The sequence below is a fragment of the Mustela lutreola genome, chromosome 3, assembly GCF_030435805.1.
Source record: "Mustela lutreola isolate mMusLut2 chromosome 3, mMusLut2.pri, whole genome shotgun sequence".
NCBI classification, from domain to species: domain Eukaryota; kingdom Metazoa; phylum Chordata; class Mammalia; order Carnivora; family Mustelidae; genus Mustela; species Mustela lutreola.
In genome coordinates, this window is record NC_081292.1 from 92,544,412 (window position 1) to 92,553,565 (window position 9,154).

Here is a 9,154-nt window from a genome sequence, read left to right on the forward strand (position 1 = left end):
TATTAAAAAAAAAAAGAATGAGCCTAGAAAATATTGTTATGAAATATTTTTGTTATGTTATATTATGTTAACTTGGGAAATAATGGTAGTTATTTTTATTAGCATTTCCTACTTTCCACATGCCCTTACAGATGAGATATCATGTTTTTCCTACTCTTTTTATCATGGTTGTTATATTCTTCATGATCAATAACAATCAGTGAAAATTCATAACATTAATTTTCTTTGGGAGAGTGATATTTTAGCAAGAATCCATGACCAAAAATTTTAGCTGTTGTTCATCCAGTAGGTGAGACTATCAATGTTCCCGAAATTTCAAGAAATAGAACTTATTAATTGTGTTGGTTAATGTTTATTGTCTCTGAACTTAGAGGTGCATAATTCAACTTAAAATTTATTTTGAATTGAAAACAAGATCTTACTGAAGTTTAGTCATCCCACTTTATATCAGGCCTCCAGTACATTCTAATTTATTTATAGAAAATATCATAAACATGAATGTCACTTTTCCTATTGCATTTATACTGAAACTGCAATGACTCAAAGATGTCAGATCTGAAAAACACTACCTTTCTATAATTTCTGTTTCCTAGGAGGAATGGATATACCATTTTAGCACAATTATCCAACAGTATTCAAAACCACCATGAATTTTAAAACATAGTTATTACACCCTAAAAATCAAGTATGAAAATGTATAAACAACCAAGTCTCTATCTGTAAATGAAATACTCCCACACAGACTGGTTTTAAAACTTTCTAACTTAAGGAATTTGATAGCACAGACTCAGGGTAGTAGTTTCAGTGCCTACAGTATACTTTCAGGGAGAGAGTAATGTAGGCTCTGAGTCACTTTCTGCCTAGAGATGACCTAATAGTGGTTCTGGCATTGTTTGTTTGTTTGTTTTTGAAAATACTTTCCTGGGCGTCATTCAGAAAATGCAGAGTTTGGCAATCTATATAAATTAAGGATGATCTTTTTGAATGTTTGTCTTTCACTACATCAAATTAACATAATTGGACAGAAATTCCACTAAATTAAGCATTGTTAGGAAATGTGTAAATTGGAGCTGCACAAATTAGTTGCTCTTTGAACTATGTGCTCTTGGTTCAGGATTAGATAAGGAGTTTGAAGGAAAACCTAAATCATTGCTTCCTTTTTTGAGAGAGTCTTAGCATATTTTCTTAAAATTAGCTGAAATAAACAATGTGTTTAGTCGCAAAGTGATTTGCATTTTTGCACAAACTCCCTATCTCCTTGAGAATTATAACAAATATTTCATGAAACATCATTGATCTTTACTTTGTTACACTGCTGTAAAGTACATTCAGAGTTGCCAGTTAAAAGTGTTAGTGTTGAGATGAAATGTCATGCATTTTTCTTCACTTCCATGCAAATGAACACAGTAATTTATTAAGACACAATGAAGAAAAAAAAATTGACAATGAGTTCCAGATTTTAAAAATCACTTGCCATTCAATCCAAATTGTGAGTTTGATCGGTTACCGAACACTTTATAATGCACCCCTGGTAATTTTACAGAGATTATTTTTTTCTTACCAATTCTTGATTATTCTGTCTTGCAATGCAGAGAAAGCTAACTAATTTAAAATAAACTTCCGTTAATTTTGATTGTTATAAACTTAAAATTGATTAATTTTCATATACAGAGTTTAAAATGTTCACAATTGGGCGCCTGGGTGGCTCAGTGGGTTAAGCCGCTGCCTTCAGCTCAGGTCATGATCTCGGGGTCCTGGGATCGAGTCCCGCATCGGGCTCTCTGCTCAGCAGGGAGCCTGCTTCCCTCTCTCTCTCTGCCTGCCTCTCCATCTATTGTGAATCTTTAAAAAAAAATTAAAAAAAATAAAAAATAAAAAAAATAAAATGTTAACAATTTACATTAAATATATATTCTGTGTATACCTTGGAAAAATTATACTGAAAATTGAAATTAAAATGATGTTGTATTTAGCTGCAAGAAGCCTCCTGTCCCATTTCATCTTACTATATAAGTTGTGTCATGTAATTTATAAAATCCCTACTGCATAACAAATCTACTTTTTGTTGGAATGGGTAGTAATGTTTGTTCTTATTTCTAAATAAGAGTTGGTCTATGAGTACATCTGCAACTGTATTTTTCCTAAGTGGCTTCATGGTCTTGAACTGAGAAAGCTCAGAACATTAAACATCAAAATAATATAATTTGACATAATTAGACATCAAGGAAATGCAATTAAAATGACACTGAGATAACACTACACACTTATCAGAATGGCTAAAATAAAATATAATGACAAGACCAAAAGAAAAAAATATACCATTTGATGATACACAATGGCAAGTTGTACCATAACGTAACCATCTCAGACTAGTGTAGTGTTAAATTTGTTTTTCTAAGCAATGTTTTGGGTCACTTACCACTTTTCAAGGATTTAAAGTGCTATCATTTTACTTAACTGTGAAATTTGGTCAGATTTAAATTTCAATTTATGTTAAAACATTCTGTAAACTGTGTTAAACTTTGACATTTGTTCCCTCTGTTCAGTGAATAACACTATATCATATTTTGAAAAATACACTAATTTTCATTTTGAAAAATATCCCTTTTTCCTCTTATGGTAATTATTAATATGAATTAATAGTAGAATTTGATATGGTTCCATATGACCATGAATACTTTATTGTATATTATCAAATTTAATAATGAATATAATGTACTTCTTTGGACAATTTTTAAAGACCAGTCTACTCTTAAAAAAAAAAATGGAGACGCACTTCTTCAGTTCACACAAATTTCATTTTATTATATATAACCTCAGATAAATTTCAACAAATCATAATTTATTAAAATTATATCTACTTAAAAATCTCATAGAAGAGTAAAACCATCAAAAATAAAAATAAACACACACAACACACACACATCACCCATGTATTGGCAAATCACAATTGCTGTAACAATACATTAGGCATTCCAAAGTTAAGGGCTATCAAAATTTCCATCAGTGACAAAAAGATTTGTATCCAAATGGACTGATTTTACAGAATCCAAGAAAAAGTCTCCTAGTGTTTATTTAAAGATAAATATTTGAACAAATACTTCTTAAATTTAGGAAATTCAGAACATAAGATTAAAGAATATTTGCAGTGCAGACTATATTCAATCCTTCCTTCAAAATGTGCCTTTGAGTACATAATTCTGTTTTCTCTATCTAAATTGAGCTGTCCTCCAAGGAAGTTTTCTAAAATGTGTGTCTCTGTGTGATAAATGTTCTAAGACCTAACATGCTTCATTGTATTTTTACTGTGCTCTCAAATTTAATCAACAATTTGGCTTGATGTATAATATCTAGTTTCAAATATCTTTTCCATCTATACAAACACCCAGCTGTCTCCTTTATATGCTATTACTATTGAGAATTCTGCTGTCAGTATTATTCTTGTACATTTTAGGTGATCTGTTCTTCTCTTGGGCATCATTTATGCTCTTCTCTGTTTTTGATATTCTTAAAACTCACCATAATATATATGAGTGGTTTTTTTTAAAAGATTTTATTTATTTATTTGACAGAGAGAAATCACAAGTAGTTGGAGAGGCAGGCAGAGAGAGAGAGAGGAGGAAGCAGGCTCCCCGCCGAGCAGAGAGCCCCATGCGGGACTCGATCCCAGGACCCTGAGATCATGACCTGAGCCGAATGCAGCGGCTTAACCCACTGAGTCACCCAGGCGCCCTATATGAGTGGTTTTTTGTGTGTGTGGTTTTGTTTTGTTTTGTTTCTGATTTCTCATGTTTGGCATCATTTTAAGTCTGGTATCTTTTATCTTTCTTTAATTCTCCAAAATTTATCTCAGTACTTATTTAAATATTTTCTTTATTTTTTTTCTCTTCTGCTGCATTTGGGCAGAAGTCATTAATTTGTTTGTTTGTTTGTTTTTCCCAACTCACTTATTCATTTTACAGCTATATTCATCTTAGTCTCCATTTATTGTATTCTTTATTTCAACAATTTTCACTTAATTTATATTCACAGTATAGTATCTTTCTTTTCTTTGTATATGTATATCATTATTTTATCATATACTTTTAAGCTACTTTTAAAAATATTTTATTTATATATTTGACAGTGAGAAATCACAAGTAGGCAGAGAGAGAGGAAGGGAAGCAGGCTACCTGCTGAGCAGAAAGCCTGATGTGGGGCTTGATCCCAGGACCCTGAGATCATGACTTGAACTGAAGGCAGTGGCTTAACCCACTGAGCCACCCAGGTGCCCCTTTTAAGCTATTTTTTAAAAGTACAGTCATTCTTTTTTTTTTTTTAAGATTTTATTTATTTATTTATTTGACAGAGAGAGATCACAAGTAGATGGAGGGCAGGCAGAGAGAGAGAGAGAGAGAGAGAGAGAGAAGCAGACTCCCTGATGAGCAGAGAGCCTGATGCAGGACTTGATCCCAGGACCCTGAGATCATGACCTGAGCTGAAGGCAGTGGCTTAATCCACTGAGCCACCTAGGCGGCCCTAAGCTATTTTTTAAATTCCTGTTCCAATAACACTTGGATTGCCATATAAAGTTAACCACATCATCTTTTTTGGTAAGTAATTGTACTTTTTATGTGCATAGCTATTTTGGTCCATGAGTTCAGCTCCTCTTAGGATCATCAAATCTCTGTAAAGTCTGGGTATGCTAGGATTTTCTAAGCAACAATAAAATACATTGAAACCTGGTAGCTTAATTATAATAACGTTTTCTTTCTCAATCATTCACAATAGCATTACATTCTGAGTAGCTTCCTTCTATTTTGCAGCTATAGTGTTTGGAAAAACTTGAATTGTGATATCACTGTGATAATGTGAATTAGTCAGGGTTTTTCAGAGAATCGGGAAGAGAAAAAAAAAAAAAGGAAGATATTCTCCAGGGCCAACTCTAGAAGTGACTATTAAAACATCTGTCCAAATTCAATTGAACAAAACTCAGAAATGCCATCTCCAGTGAAATACAAAGAAGATTATATATAGTTCTGGGCACACACATCTCATTTGACCCAATGATGTACATCAATGAAAGACTGAAGGCCAATCACCACTCCATGGGAGAATTTAAAAATAAATTTACTAATGAGGCCAAGAATTCAGAATCACAAATACTTCAGAAATAATAATAACTGCCTGCACTTGATCTTATTCTGTAAGATAAATCCTACGATCAAGTTTCAATTTTAAGTTCTTACAATTTTAAATTCTTAAATCCTTATGAAGAAGCATCATTTGGAGGGAGCAGTTTTCATAATTTATCATCCATCAGCCTTTTTTAAAGATTTTATTTATTTATTGGACAGAGATAGAGAGAGAGAGAGAGATTACAAGTAAGCAGAGAGGCAGGCAAGCAGGGAGGGAAGCAGGCTTCCTTTTGAGCAGAGCCCGATGTGGGGCTGGATCCCAGGACCCAGAGACCATGACTTGAGATGAAGGCAGAGGCTTAACCCACCACCCAAGTGATGAGAGAGCCCCTCAGGTGCCCCTCATCCATCAGCCTTAATTGTTTGGAGGAAAATGTGTGGATGAATAATGCCTTAGGGAGCTAATCTCTCTAAAGAATTTTCAAGTCTTTACTCCTTCAAGGTTTTTGCACAGTTCTGATAGCCTCTAAACATCCAGCTGGTTTCTACAGTGACAGGCCTGTTAAAAAACTGTCCTCAAACCAGGAAAAGAGCTTGAAACATACCAGTCAAGAGAAACTTTGAGTCTTTTAAGGAATTTATCATTATTTCTTTGTTTTTGGTTAGTATCTGAAATAGTTCCATATTACACTTGCATAATTTCTCCAGAGCTGACTTTGAAGGAGGCATTCAGTTCCAGCTAGTTCCATATTTTGGCAAGAACTATAATTCTATATATATTAAAAAAAAAAACGTATTTTAGAGTGCCTGGGTGGCTCAGTGGGTTAAAATCTCTGCTTTCAGCTCAGGTTATGATTCCAGGTTCCTGGGATTGAGTCCCACAGTGGGCTCTCATCTCAGCAGGGAGCCTGCTTCCATTCCTCTCTCTCTGCCTGCCTCTCTGCCTTCCTGTGATCTCTGTCAAGGAAATAAATAAAATAAAAAAAAACATATTTTATACCAGCTATTCATGTTTATTAACTAAGATATCACAATACAAATAATACAAACAGTTGCTCTTTATTAATACCTTCAACCAAGATCAAAAAAATATGTCATATTTTCTCCAAAAATTTTATATCATCTGATAGGTCAGGTATATATAAAATACATTTTAAGTTTTAAAAATATCAGCAAATATTTTCATTTAAATGCAAATTTCAAAGAAAATCTACTTTTCCACACACGACTTTTTATCCTATTTTTTTTATTTTGTCTACAACTGATAAATTGTTTAGCGAGACTATAAATGTTAGATCGAAAAAATGAATAATAGATGTAGGTTCAAATTATTATGTTCCATTAAAGATGATTTAGTCTTTGATGAACATCTGTTTGGTAATATGTTGTATCCAGATATAGTAAATTAATGACATATATAAAATTATAGGTAAATGACACCTTCCGTTCCATTATGAGTAGAGCTTTTAAAATGCTATTTGTCACAACCTGTCATCTTGTCATTATGTAGCATTATGTAGCATTTAAAAAATATATAATCTTCACTTTAAAGTCTTTTAGAAATCTAAAATATGACATTCTATGCTTTGTGTTTCCATATTCCTTTATTGCCAGTTTGAGCAAATCCACATGCTTTGATTCAAAGGTAATAAATTCCTCTTATTTGGAAAAATGATGTTTATTTTTGTTCTCTCACCCTTAGCAGGTGGTTTCATTTTAGCACACTTCAGAGTTATAATTTCATGCTTATTAAAAACATTTATTATGATCTACATAGATGAATGAAACTTTTATTTTATTAAATTATTTGCCAAAAAATCTGTTACTTTTAAAAATGTATTTCCTTTTAAGGGTTATTTTAGAGCATTGAGAGAGGATCTAGGAGTGTGGTATTATGCAATTTTTAAGTAGGTATGAAATGGTTATTTATATGATTGTTTCTTTAAGGCTTATGTATATTGTCCATTATATGCTATAAAATATTTTGAAAGTAAATTTAAGGTATGTTTTACATAGTTTATTTTTTGGAAAAAAATATTGAAATGACTTATGACATTCAGTATACTCTCAACATTAATTTTTTCTGAAATTTACCAATTGTCTATTGAACCTATTATATGGCAGATATTACTTCAGACTACACTGGTAAATGAAATACTTGGCTTTGTAGAACTTTTATTTTAATGGGTGAGACAATTAAAAGATATAAACCTTAATAAAAATTGCATAGTGCATTCAAAAATGACGAGTACAATGGGGAAAAAGAAAAATTATATCAGGGTGAGAAAAATCAAGGTTGTTAGGCAGGGGATGGGGAGTTAAAAATTTTAACAGGAAGATCAGGGTAGTTACAATGAAGCTGACAATTGAACAAAGGTATGGAAAGGTGATGAATTTGCCCAGAACTATCAGCAATAAGGTCACTCCAGACAAAGGAATTGGCTATCTTGAAGGCCATAAGGTTGGATCGTGCCTGGCATATCTGAGGAATAGCAAGGAGGCCACTGTGAGGGACTGAAGAGTAGCAGGGAAAGAGGTCACAGAGGTTAAATGAGTGGCTAGATCATGTAAAAGCTTAGAAGTCATTGTAAAACTCTGGCTTTTATATTTGGAAACTTACTGTGTGATAGAATTTCTGCTAATAACTGAGAGTTCAAATGTCCAAAAAATTTCAAGGATTCTTATTCTAGTAAGACAGAATAAAGAAAAAGAGTTCATATATTCACATGGTGTAACAAATGCTCGGAGATCCAAGTGTAGGAAGCTATGGGAGCACAGAAGAAGGCACTAAAATCACACCAATATATTTGATGACTGTGACTATATATAAATTTGTCTTTTCTAGATTTTTTATAGTTATGGAATCACACAGTATATACTATTCATTGCCTGGCTTTTCTTTTCTCAGCATCATTACTTTGAGAATCTCCAATTGTAAATAGTTCATTTTGATGTTGAATAGTAATCTCTTTCATGAATAGATCATAATTTGTCTTTGCTCTATTGATGGACATTGATGAACATTTCCACTGTATTCAATTCTTAAAAATAAAGCTGCTATGAAATCCATATACAAGACCTAGTATGAACATAGGGTTTGTTTCTCTTGGTTAAAAGCCTAGAAGTAAAATGGCTATTTGTGTAACTGCAACATATTTTGCATTTAAAAAAATTTTCAAACTATTTTCCAAAGTGGTGGTATCATGATATATGCCAACAACAGTTTAGATTTTTTGTTGCTTCTCAATCTAGCTCAGACGAAGTACAATTAGCCTTGATAATTTTAGCCATTCTAATAGATATGTAAGCATGTCTCATTATGATTTTAATTTGTATTTCTTTAATGTCTAAATGTTGAGAAATTTGTCATGTGCTTATAAGCCATCCATATCCTTTTGGTGACATGTCTCTTCAATAATTTTCTTCACATGTAAAATTGGATACTCTGTTTGGTTATTAGTAAGGTTTTTTATTTTTATTCATTTTTTAATAATCAGAGTAGATGTACATTATCAGATGTATAATTTGCAAATCCCTTCTCCATCTTTACGGTTTCTCAATGGAGCTTTGATAGCTGTGTCTTTCAAGAAATATGCTACTTCTTTCCTGGTACACGGAGGTATGACTAGAACATTATCAATGTTGGCCTTTGCAAAGAAAATCATGGCTTAAGATATATGTAGTCTGCGGTTGTTGGGAGTGTTCTGTAATATCAAGCATATCTAGTTAGTTGATAATTTTGTTCAAGTCTTACATATCTTACCAATTTGATGACCATTTGTCTATATAATCTTAAAGGTGTTGAAATTTTTTTCCATTTCTAAGGTAGAAGTTATGATTTTTGTTCTTAGTTTTTCCCTATATATCCCCAAATATGTTATTAAGTATTAAAAGTCAAGAATTATTATACTCCCTGAGGAATTCATGCTTTTACTCTTCTGTAATTTTGACTTGATCTTTATGTCTGATAATGAAATTTGCTTTAAAATCACTTTTCATTATCTTGATATAACCACCAAAGTTATAGTGTGATTAGT